The sequence below is a fragment of the Chiloscyllium plagiosum genome, unplaced genomic scaffold, assembly GCF_037043375.1.
Source record: "Chiloscyllium plagiosum isolate Xiang-an unplaced genomic scaffold, Cpla_swu_hap1 HiC_scaffold_14, whole genome shotgun sequence".
Lineage (NCBI taxonomy): Eukaryota > Metazoa > Chordata > Chondrichthyes > Orectolobiformes > Hemiscylliidae > Chiloscyllium > Chiloscyllium plagiosum.
Genome location: NW_028270152.1, coordinates 40,407,042 through 40,419,998, shown reverse-complemented (window position 1 = coordinate 40,419,998; position 12,957 = coordinate 40,407,042). Strand labels below are relative to the sequence as shown.

General features: G+C 43.4%; 1 protein-coding gene across 1 annotated transcript in view; it reads right to left on the bottom strand.

Moving 5' to 3' along the window:
• Window positions 1–1,654, bottom strand: part of LOC122559033 (monoacylglycerol lipase abhd6-A-like) — a 75,684-nt gene extending 74,030 nt beyond the window's left edge. Inside the window, exon 1 of the mRNA XM_043708182.2 lies at window positions 1,311–1,654. The gene's annotated coding sequence lies outside the window, so the exon portion shown is untranslated. The remainder of the gene's footprint in view (window positions 1–1,310) is intronic.
• Between the last annotated feature and the right edge of the window lie 11,303 nt (window positions 1,655–12,957).

The following is a 12,957-nucleotide window of genomic DNA, read 5'->3' as shown; positions in this document are numbered from 1 at the left end:
CCCCTTCAAATATATCAAGGAGATAGACTAGACCTAACATATCTCACTTAAAGTTTAGATCAGAGTGGTGCTGGAAAAGCACAGCAGGTCAGGCAGCATCCGAGGATCAGGAAAATCGACGTTTTGGGCAAAAGCCTTTCATCAGGAAGTTTTCCTGCTCCTCAGATGCTGCCTGACCTGTTGTGCTTTTCCAGCACCACTCTGATCTAAACTCTGGTTTCCAGCATCTGTAGTCCTCAAGTTTGCCCTTATATCTCATTTAAAGGCAAATGTAAGTTGCTGTGCTCCAGATGTAGGTCAACTGGTGACACTATTCAGCTTTAATCAAAACAACACTGTATTTTAACTGTATACGGTAAGAATAAAAAGAAAAGAAAGAATTGGTATAACTCTATTGGAAAACTTAACAAATAATAAATTTAACTACTAACAGCAACTTATAATAAGATCCTTTAAACACACCTTTAGCAAAGGCATAATCAGTAAAATAGATCGTCTCACATGCCATGCTTCTTAAGTCCAAGAGGAAAAAACACCGAGAGAAAACCCTGGTAGAGAGAGAGATATATGGCAGCTTTGACAGCTAACATCAAGGCTCCAGTGTACTACTATAAACTAAACAAAAACTTAGCTTGGTATCATCAACTGGATTAGTGAAAATAAGAGAGAAGAGTAGGCCATTCAGCCCTTTGAACTTCTTCTGTCATTAAATATCATCATGCCTGACCATGCAACGCTTTGATCCCTTCAGCTCATCTAATAGGAATAACTGCAAATAGCGCCGGGTGCAAGTTTAATGCACAGAAATGGGATTGGCCCGCAATTTGAACAAAATACAAACTGAATTTTTTAAAAATCAGAAGCACACGTGGATGCGAGCAAAGCTCCTTTAGTGATTTGATATTTGACAACATTGCGTTGACAAAGGTATCCGTTTGAAGTAACCCGACATAATCCTGTCCAAACGATAAACGCCATGCACCAAGAGCAGGTGCCGGTCCCTGAGACATTAAACAGCAGTCAATACCTGACACCCTCAGCAAGCGGTCAGGGAAACTGGCACAAAACTGTCAACTCACAGAAATAACCCCCTCCCCGGCCCGCATGCTTTACACAACACCCTGTCCTTAGAAATCTCGTTATGTTTGTCCGTGAAGGGATTTCACCCTGTGTCAATATTGTGTGTGGAACCAAAACATGCGAAGTCACTAATCATTGTGCTGTGTAGTCAGTGATGCAAAGGCACAGACCATTGTGCTTTCTAATCGGCGTGACCTGTAAATATTGTCAGTAATGTAAAAGGCACTAACCGCTCTCTGTCAGATCACTGCAGCGAAACCAGGTCCAGAATCCGAATCTAGGTTAAAATGCTTCTGATGATAATGTCTTGCAATCATTTCAAAACACTTCCGGGGCAGAACGAATGTAGTCTGTGGATTGAACGCTGCAGCACGGCCAGTGTTTCCATTTCACTGCGTTGGGAGCTTACACCGTGCTCCATCGCCAGCACTTGGCCCCACAGCTCTGCCTGGCTTCTTATTTAAACTTTCTTCGAGTTCCCATTCACTCGTCAGGGCTGTCAGTCCATCTGACTTTGGAGGTCACATTATCATCGCTTGGAGTTACAGACATTGCAAACTCGTTTAAACTACGTTTAGTTGAAGACTGACACTGCACCCAGATAGTCCTTTAACTAAACAGAGTGGATAATTCTTAAGATACACAAACAAAAACTGAAATTGTTGGAAAAGCTCAGCAGGTCTGATGGCATCTGTGGAGAGAAATCAGAGTTAACGTTCCCAGCCGAGTAACCCTTCATCAGAACTCATTCTTAACGCGTTTTTAGTTTGAAATTTTGAAATGAAGCTATAACTAATTCACCCAGGATCTCTCCAGTTTTCTTTACAGCATTCCCCCCCACCGCCACCTTTTAATGCCTGGTTGCTTTTGGAGGTGGTGGGAGGAAGGCTGTAATAAACCAGAACCTCCATGAAGTGCCCCCTGCTTCTGGAAGATTACAGGATTGACATTGACCTGAATTCTGTGGCCAAGGGGCAAAGGTCATCATTGACTCCAATGAAAGCTGCACACTTAGGATTATTCGATAATCAAAAATTTGTAACATGCAGCAATAGTGATAAAAAAAACAAAGAACAAAGAAAGTTATAGCACAGGAACAGGCCATTTGGCCTTCCAAGCCTCACTGATCCAGATCCTCTACCTAAACCTGTCACCTATTTTCCAAGGATCTGTATTCCTCTGCTCCCTGCCTATTCATGTATCTGTCTGGGTACATTTTAAATGACACTGTCATGCCTGCCTTTACCACCTCTACTGACAATGTGTTCCAGGCACTCATCATCCTCTGCATAAAGACCTTTCCTTGCACATCTCCCTTAAATTTTTCCCTTCTTATCTTGAACTCGTGACACCTAGTAATTGAGTTCCCCACTCTGTAAAAAAGCTTCTTGCTATCCATCCTGTCTATCCCTCTCATGATTTTGTAGACATCAATCAGGTCCCCTCTCAACCTCTGTCTTTCTAATGAAAATAATCCTCATCTTCTCAACCTCCCTTCATAGCTATCGCCCTCCATGCCAGGCAACCTTCTGGTGAACCTCCTCTGCACCCTCTTCAAAGCGACCACACTCTTTGGTAATCTGGCGACCAGAACTGCATTCAGTATTCTAAATGTGGCCGAACCAAAGATCTATACAACTGTAACATGACCTGCTAACTCAATACCCTGTCCAATGAAGGAAGGCATGCCGTATGCCTCTTGACCATTTTATCGACCTGCGTTGCTACCTTCAAGGTACAATGGACCTTAACACCCAGATCTCTCTGTATATCAAATTTCCCCAGGGCTTTTCCACTTACCATGTAATTTACACTTGAACTGGCTTTTCCAAAATGCATCACCTCACATTTGCCCGGATTGAACTCCATCTGCCATTTCTCCGCCCAACTTTCCAATCTATCTATATTTTACTGCATTCTCTGATAGTTCCCTTCACTATCTGCTACTCCACCAATTTTAGTGTCATCTACAAACTTGCTAATCAGACCACCCATAACTTCCTCAAGTTCATTTATATGTATCACAAACAACAGTGGTCCCAATATGGATCCCTGTGGAACACCATTAGTCACAGTTCTCCATTTTGAGAAACTCCCTTCCACTACTACTCACTATTGCCCAGCCAGTTCTCTATCCATCTAGCTAATACACGCGGTTCCCATGTGACTTCACTTTCTCTTATCATGGGAACCTTATCAAACGCCTTACTGAAGTCTACATATATGACATCTACAGCCCTTCCCTCATTAATCAACTTTGTCACTTCCCCAAAGAATTCTAGTAAGTTGGTAAGACATGACCATCCCTGCACAAAACCATGTTGCTTATCACTGATAAGCCCATTTTCTTCCAAATGTAAATAGATCCTATACCTCAGTATCTTCTCCAGCAGCTTCCCTACCACTGACATCAGACTAATCAGTCTATAATTACCCGTATTATCCTTGCTATCCTTTTTTTGTTGAAAAAAAAAGATTTAAATTTTTTTACAAAATTACAACATCACTACAAAATAGTGTGACAACTTTATAATATAATGACAATAACAGAAAACAAACTACTACTCTACCCCACAAACCCACTGAGGAGAGAGATTAAAAAGCCTACAAAAACTACAATTCAATAAATAACTAAGAAGAAAAAAATAAACCAAGTTTTACCAAAGTAACTTAAGTTATATTCAGTTAAATTATTATACTCAGCGCAATCCCAACAAAGCTCCCACCAAGGGGAGCATTAGTAAGCAAACCTGGATTTGTTCAGGATTCTTCCACCCAGTGGTCCCGGACCACCAGACATAGCTCTCATGACTACACAAAGGCCCTGATCAATATAGCCGACAAGTCTGCATCTATATAATTCAAAAAGGGCTGCCATGTTCTAAAAAACAACTCTGTTTTCTGGTGCCCCATATTCGTAAGGAAGTCCAGGGGGATGTGCTCCATAACTAATCTACATCAGCCCGAAGGTCCCGGGGATTCTCCGACACCCAGCTCATTAGAATGTTCTTCCTCACACAGAATGAAAGAATATTAAACAATTTCTTCCCATGCCATCCAAAGTGGGGAGAATTGGAAGACCAAAGAATCATAGAGTCATAGAGATGTACAGCACGGAAAGAGACCCTTCGGTCCACCTCATCCATGCCGACCAGATATCCCAACCCAATTTAGTCCCACCTGCCAGCACCTGACCCATATCCCTCAAACCCTTCCTATTCATATACCCATCCAGATGCCTTTTAAATGTTGCAATTGTACCAGCGTCCGCCTTCCACTGGCAGCTCATTCCATATACGTGCCACCCTCTGCGTGAAAAAGTTGCCCCTTAGGTCTCTTTTATATTTTTCCCTCTCACCCTAAACCTATGCCCTCTAGTTCTGGACTCCCCCACCCCAGGGAAAAGCCTTTGCCTATTTATCCTATAGAGGATGGACACCAGATCCAACTTAACCTCAGTTCCCAAAACCTCTTCCAAAACACTCGCTCTGGCATCCCATTACCTATGAAGCTTGTGGCATGACCACAAGCAATGAGTAAGAGTGCCAACATCTGTTTTACATTTGGAGCACATTGGGGACATTCCTGTCTTAATTTCCGCAAGCCGCTCTGGTGCCAAATGAGCCCTGTGGACTGCCATCAGTTGCATAGCCTGCGTCCTTTTGCAAATCAAAATCTTCTTTACCTTCACCCAAATATCCTCCCATGCCTCTGACAAGATTTCCACCCCCAGTTCCTGAGTCCAGATTCTGCATAACTGCTCAATGTCCTTCGGGACATTACATCCTAACTAGTGACAGAGGGTGCTGACCGAGAGAGCGCCCATAGACCAGAGCACTCTCCTCTCCATATCCGACTTATAGGGACTAACCACCAATGTAGTCTTTGTCTGTGTAAAGTCCCTAACCTGAAAGTAATGAAAGAGGTCACTCCTAGATAGCTCATATTTCTGACTCAGCTGCCCGAAAGACATCATAACCTTTCCGTCAAATAAATCTCCCAAGCAGGAGACTCCTCTAAGCTCCCAGAACTTAAAGCCAGAGTCCATGGAATCCGGCCGGAATCCTAACATTCCCACTATGGGAGTGAAAAGGAAAGTTTTTTGTAAGTTGCCCTTGCCTTGCCGTATCATTCTCCATGCTTTAACTGTGTTAAGGACAAGTGGGTTTCTGCAATGGTCCATAACAGTCCTCACCTTGTCAATTAACAACAAATTGATGAGGGGGCATTTTGTCCTGATGTCCATCCAAATTGACCACAGGGCCTGGCAGGCCCAGTCAGCCACATAGTAAGGAACTCCACTGATATTTCTTAAAGTCCAGAAAATCCAAACCTTCCATCCCCTGGGGAAGCTGCAATTTATCCAGCTTAATAAGAGGCCACCTACGATGCCAGATAAAAGATCCGAGCCAACTGTAAAGCCTCCGTAGTTTTTGCCTAGGCAGCATTAAAGGAAGCATTCACATGGATATCATAAGCGAGGAAGAATGTTCATTTTGACCAGAGCTATTCTACTCAACCAAGATATCGGAAGATCCTCCCAGCACCGAAGGTTCTGCCTTATCTTCTCTAGCAACTGCACAAAATTAGCCTTATATAATGGATAGAAGGCTGGGGTGATAAAAATGCCTAAATACAGGAAGTCTCCCTGTGACCACCTGAAAGGGAAACGTGTTCCATCCCCAAGATCGGAGATTCTAGTGAGGCCCCCTCACAGGCGTGGCCTCCGACTTCATTAAATTAATTTTATACCCTGAGAACAAACCATATAGGTTAATCATGTATTAAACAGGGCACAGATGTCATCAGATCAGTTAAAAAGAGAAGAATGTCATCCGCATAGAGGGTGATTTTATGCCTACCTGATCCTACCTCCGGGGCATTTATGTTGGAATCCCTCTGGATGGCCTCTGCCAGTGGCTCAATCACCAATGTAAATAATAGTGGCAAGAGAGGGCACCCTTGTCCGCTGCCTCTGCCGATACTAAACTTATCCAACCTTATACCATTAGTGAGAACCGCTGTTTTCAGGTCACTATAGAATACTGGCACACCACCTGGCAAAAACCCCTCCAAGACCAAATTGCTCCAGTACATAAAAGAGGTACGGCCACTCCACCCGGTCAAATGCTTTCTCTGTATCCAGAGAGACTACCAAGCCCGGAGTCGACACTTGCTGGCATTCCTGGATCATGTTTAATACTCTTCTAATATTGTTGGTAGACCTACAATCTTTGATAAAACCTGTCTGGTCCTCCTTTACGTTGAAAGGCAATACCTTCTCCAATCTTAAAGCCAGCATTTTCGACAGAATTTTAAAATCCACGTTCAATAACGATATGGGCCTGTACAAAGTGCAATCCTCTGGGGCTTTTCCTTTCTTAAGAATAAGAGAAATATTTGCTTCTCTCAAAGAGGGAGGGAAGCAGTTCTGGTTGTACGAATAGTTCTACATATCCAAGAGTGGCCTGGCTAGCATGTCTATAAACTCCTTATAAAACTCTCTTTGAAATCCATTTGGGCCGGGCACTTTACCACTCTGGAGCTGCCTCATTGCCTCCTGTATTTCCTGGATTGTCAGGGGGGCATTCAGAATGGATGCGTGCTCTGAGGTTACACCTGGAAGGTCCAGGGTCTTAAAATAGGATTCCATCCTCATCAATCTGTCCTCACAGCCCTCCAACTGGTAATGCTCAAAGTAAAACTTCCTAAATGCTGCATTAATCTTTTTTGTCATTGCAAGTAAAAGTACCAGCACTCTCTCTGATGGATATGATAGATTGGGGGGCATTATTCTTTCTGGCCAGGTATGCTAGATATCTACATGGTTTATCACCAGACTCAAATAACCTCTGTTTCGCAAAAGAGATTTCCCTCTTAGCTGCCTGGATGAGAGCAGTATTCAAAGTAGCCCTAAGGGCTGTAATCTGTTGCAATTTGGTTACAGACGGTCTGTCAAAGTATGCTGTCTCAGCTGCTTTCAGGCAAGCCTTGAGCAAATGCTGCTGCTCGCCCCTCTGCCACTTCCAGGTCGCTGAGTAAGAAATAATCAAACCCCGTGCATAGGCCTTGGCAGTCTCCCAGAGCACTGATGGATTGGTGGCTGTACCCAAATTAATGTCCCAAAAGGTTTTAAATTCCCACGAAAAACACTCTATAAATATGCTATCTTTCAAGAGGAAAGGGTCCATGCACCAGTGCCGGGACCCTATCCCGTTACCACTGGCCTTGACCTCCATGTACACTGCCACATGATTGGAAATGGCTATGTTCCCTGTTCTGCAAGACTGCACCGAATTCAAAAAGGTTGATGGGACAAAAAACATGTCAATTCTAGTAGAGTACGTATGTGGGTTAGAGAAAAAGGTGAAATCCCTACCTTCGGGGTGAAGACATCTCCACACATCCACTAACCCCAGCTCCCTGTCCAGGTCCGCCAAGTGCCTGGATTGCGAGGACATACCCACAAGACCCCTAGGCATCCTGTCGGCTTCGGGGTCAATAAAACAATTAAAGTCTCCCCTTATAATTGTATGATGCGCCCCAAGAGCCATCAACCTAGAAACGGGGTGTGCTGGGAGGGCAATATACATTCAAAATCCCATATTTCTCTCCATGTATTAAAGCTTGAAGAATTATAAATCACCCATATTCATCCCTGATTTAGTCTAACATTTGAAATAGGAGATTCTTCCAGGTGAGAATAACAACTCCTCTACTTTTCGAATTAAAGGATGGGAAAAACACCTGGCCGAACCCTCCTTGCTGCAATTTCAAATGCTCCTCATTGGTTAAATGTGTTTCTAGCAGCAAGGCTACATCGACCCTCTATTTTCTAAGGCTTGACAGTATCTTTTTTCTCTTAATTAGTGAATGACTCCCCTTAACATTCCAGGTGCAGTCTATGATCCCTCCTCCCCCCGGGAGAAAGAATCCACTCATAGCGTGCCGAATACAGTAAACAGTTCGTATAAATTTAAAAATACAACTTCCAAAACTACCAAATCAAAACTTCTAACAACTACTTCTACAACATATCAACATATAACACAGATGATAGGAGACTTTACCCCTTGCCAACAGGGGGCGTTCATACTACCCAATAACTCCTCCATGGCTTTCTAATTGAAACCATGTCCCCACCCCAGCCAACACAAAGTAAGAAAAAATACACACATCTTATAACAAGAAAGTTAAAAGTGGGAACTCAATCCGTCCCCTCCATACTATAACCCTAAGCACTCCTGGTAGAACAGAAATATATAACCTCTCCTCACTTCCCCCAACCGCCCGCCACCCCAATCCCATACCAGAAATGAAGAACAAAAGGAAATGATAAGAAAAAAAAGGGAACAAAGGATGAAGGGAGGGGAGAGAGAAGAAGAGAGAGAAAAAGGAAAAAGAAACAATTATGACCCTGACAAATGTTAAAGAAAACAAAACTGTCCCCCGACAATCAGGTAAACAAGGCAAATTACAGAAAAAAATAAAATAAACAATATTATCCATATCATCCAAACCAGTCAGTGTATTTTAAAGCATTCAGGAAGTTCTTTGCCTTTTTCGGTGTGTCAAAATTGAACACGGACCCTTCCATGGCTGAAATGCTATATTGCCAGATATCTTACGGAATACTGGATATTCAAGTCCCTCAGCCACCTTTTTACCTCATCAAAGGCCTTCCTCTTATGAATCATGACTGAAGAAAAGTCCTGGAAAAGCATGGTTCATGATCCTTGGTATATCAGGGCCTGTGCTCTAGAGGCTTCCAGCATCATTTGTTTATCTCTATAATGCTGGAGTCGCACTAGGACTGGGCGGGGGCACTGGTCCAATCCAGGCCTGCACATTGTGATACAGTGGGCCCGCTCGACCCACACCCAGCCTGCCTTGACTTCCAGCTTCAAAAACTGCGGGAGCCATTGTTCCAAGAAGCTGACCTGCTGTCTTTCCTCCTCCTGTTCAGGAAGCCCCACCAGACGGATGTTCTTCCGATGACCTCGATTTTAGAGGTCATCAATCTGCTCCTCTGAGGCCCGTACCTGCCGTTCCAACGCCTGGGCCAGACCTGCTGAGGATTCTGTCCCGGTTTTGAATGCCGCAGCCTGTTTCTCCACCTCCCCGACATGCTGCTTGAGACGTTGGATCCCCTGGACATGCTTCTGCAGCATGGCCGAGATCGGTTCAAGCCTGGCCTGGGTCTCCTCTATCGACGAATCAATCTTCTCTCGGAGTTTCACAGGCTCTGCTCCATAGGTAAGTCCCCTGGGGTAATCGCGGAGGCCAACGCTGCGGCCATGAAAGTCCGTTGTTGCCGGGGGGGGAGTGCCCTGCTTGTTGCGATCCTTGTGGTCTCTTCCCTTTGGTCATTTTCCTAATGATTTGAAACTGACACTGAACAATTCTAGGGGTCAAAAAATAATTATTTCAACCACATTGAGTGCACCACTTTGGCTGGGTTCTGATGCAGAGCTCAGCAGGGCAGACCTACTGGGTTGCTGCCATCTTGAATCCTCCCTGCTACCCTTCTTAAACAAGAGGATAACATTAGCAATTCTCCAGTCCTCTGGGACCTCACCCGTTTTCAGGGATGCTGCAAAGCTATCTGTTAAGTCCCTAGCTATTTCCTCTCTTGCTTTCCCCAGTAACCTGGGATAGATCCCATCTAGACGAAGGGACTTGTCCATCTTAAGGCCTTTTAGAATACCCAACACTTTCTTCCTCCTTATGCTGACTTGACCTAGAGTAATCAAACATCTATCCCTAATCTCAAAATCCATCATGTCCCCCTCCTCGGTGAATACCGATGCAAAGTACTCATTAAGAATCTCACCCATTTTCTCTGACTCAATGCATAACTTCCCTCCTTTCTCCTTGATTGGGCCAACCCTTTCTCTGGAGGAGAAAGTGAGGACTGCAGATGCTGGAGATCAGAGCTGAAAATGTGTTGCTGGAAAAGCGCAGCAGGTCAGGCAGCATCCAAGGAGCAGGAGAATCGACGTTTCGGGCATGAGCCCTTCTTCAGGAATGAGGAAAGTGTGCCCAGCAGGCTAAGATAAAAGGTAGGGTGAAGGGACTTGGGGGAGGAGCATTGGAAATGCAATAGGTGGAGGGAGGTTAGGGTGAGGGTGATAGGCCGGAGTGGGGTGGGGGGCGGAGAGGTCAGGAAGAAGATTGCAGGTTAGGAAGGCGGTGCTGCGTTCGAGGGTTGGGACTGAGACAAGGTGGGGGGAGGGGAAATGAGGAAACTGGAGAAATCTGAGTTCATCCCTTGTGGTTGGAGGATTCCTAGGCTGAAGATGAGGCGCTCTTCCTCCAGCCGTTGTGTTGCTATGGTCTGGCGATGGAGGAGTCCAACGACCTGCATGTCTTGGTGGAGTGGGAGGGGGAGTTGAAGTGTTGAGCCACGGGGTGGTTGGGTTGGTTGGTGCGGGTGTCCCAGAGGTGTTCTCTGAAACGTTCCGCAAGTAGGCGGCCTGTCTCCCCAATATAGAGGAGGCCACATCGGGTGCAACGGATGCAGTAAATGATGTGTGTGGAGGTGCAGATGAATTTGTGGCGGATATGGAAGGATCCCGAAGGGCCTTGAAGGGAAGTAAGGGGGGAGTTGTGTGCGCAAGTTTTGAATTTCTTGCGGTTGCAAGGGAAGGTGCTGGGAGTGGAGGTTGGGTTGGTGGGGGTTGTGGACCTGAGTCCCCTCTAGTTACCCTCTTGCTCCTTATATATAAATAAAAAACTTTGGGATTTTCCTTAAACTCGTTTGCTATAGATATTTCATGACCCCTTTCAGCACTCTTTTTTTTAATAGAAATTTTTTTCCTTTCAGCACTCTTAATTTCTCCTTTCAGATTGGTCTTACTTTTCCAATATTTTTCCAAGGCTTTGTCTGTTTTCAGTTGCCTAGGCCTTATATACACTTCCTTTTTCCTCTTAGATAGTTTCACAATTTCACCTATCATCCATGGTTCTCTAATCTTGACATTTCTATCCCTCATTTTCATAGGGACATGTCTGTCCTGCACTCTAATCAACCTCTCTTTAAAAGCCTCCCACATATTGAATGTGGATTTACCTTCAAACAGCTGCTCCCAATCCACATTTCCCAGCTCCTGCCTAATTTTGCTATACTTGGCCTTCCCCCAATTTATCACTCTTCCTTTAGGGCCACTCTCATATTTGTCCACGAGTAATTGTGTTCACTATTCCCAAAGTAATCCCCTATTGAAACTTCAACCAACTGGCTGGGCTTATTCCCCAACACCAGTCCAGTACGGCCCCTTCCTGAGTTGGACTATTTACATACTGCTATAGAAAACCCTCCTGGATGCTCCTTGCAAATTCTGCTCCATCTAGACCTCTAAACTAAATGAATCCCAGTCAATGTTGGGAAAATTAAAATCTCCCACCACAACTACCCTGTTGCACCTAAGTCTTTCCACATTCTGTCTACATATTTGTACCTCTAACTCATACTCGCTGTTGGAAGGCCTGTAGTAAAGCCCCAACATTGTTACCGCACCCTTCCTATTTCTGAGCTCTACCCATATTGCCTCACTGCTTGAGTTCTCCATCGTGCCTCCTTCAGCACAATTGCGATATCCTCCCTTGATCAACAAATCAGTTGAAGAATTCCAACAGACTGCAAACCAGAAAATTTAGACAACTGAATTATATTTTAAGGGTGATTGTAATAAAAATTGTGTCCGACATGTGGAATTGTTTTAGAAACTGAAGCATCATGAGGAAACCTTTTATCATGTTTAAATTTTTAAATCATGGAATTAGGAAATAAAACCTCACGTTTATAACATAAGTCTCCCCACAGATGACAAGTTTCTCCAACATTTTCTGTGTTTTGTTTTAGATTTCAGCAAGCACAGTATTTTGATTTTATATAAAATTATGTTTACAGGGCCTGACAATTTTCATCAGCAATCATGACTTGAAATAGTATTATTTCTATTAAAGAATGGATAGAAAGAACTCACATGGCATCTTTCACATTTTCAAGACTTCACAACCAATGCATTATTTTAAAGTATTGCTATTAATGTTATAGAGGGAAATATAGCAGCCAACTTAATACTGTAAAGATCCACAAAGAACAATGAAATAAATTATTAATTCATTTCTATTTGGTTCAGATTTCTAAAAGATGAAATTGAATTCATATGATAACTTTTACATCCATAGGAGATCCTAAACCAATTTACAATCAGTAAAGTACTTTTTAAACCATAGTCACTATTGGAATGCAAAACAACACAGCAGACTGTGTTTGTACAGCAAGCTCCCAACAACACTGTGATCATCTGCTGATGTTGAATGAGAAATAAATATTCATTACAACACCAGGGATAACCATTACTCTACTCCAAAATGCTCCAATTGGAACTTTTACACACACCTGACAAAGTGGAGAGCATCTCAGCTTAACATCCCTTTAGTACTGTCCTGGAATATTAAAGTAGGTTTCAGTTGTCAAGTCTCTGAAAAGTCTTTTGACTCAGATGAGAATGTTACCAACTGAGCCACAGTGGACATACTCGATCACGGCATAATGTTTGGGAACTCCTATTTGACCTTCTCTGAAAAGTGTTTTCACTCATTTAGTACCATTTTAGAATCCATCAGTTTTAATTTTAAAATAACGAGCAGCACAGCTTTACACTTTAAAAGCTTAGTTTGTTACACAATTATTGCTGGAAGTTATTTAGGTAAAAAGCAATATAGTTACTTGATAAGGTGCAGATGCACAGATTTAAAGTAACTAAGGAGGAAAGATTCTAAATGAGAGAAATAAACCAACTTTAGCTAACCAAGGAACTTAAAGGAGGATATTAAGTTGAAAGAAAAACTATATAAGGAGGCCAAAAT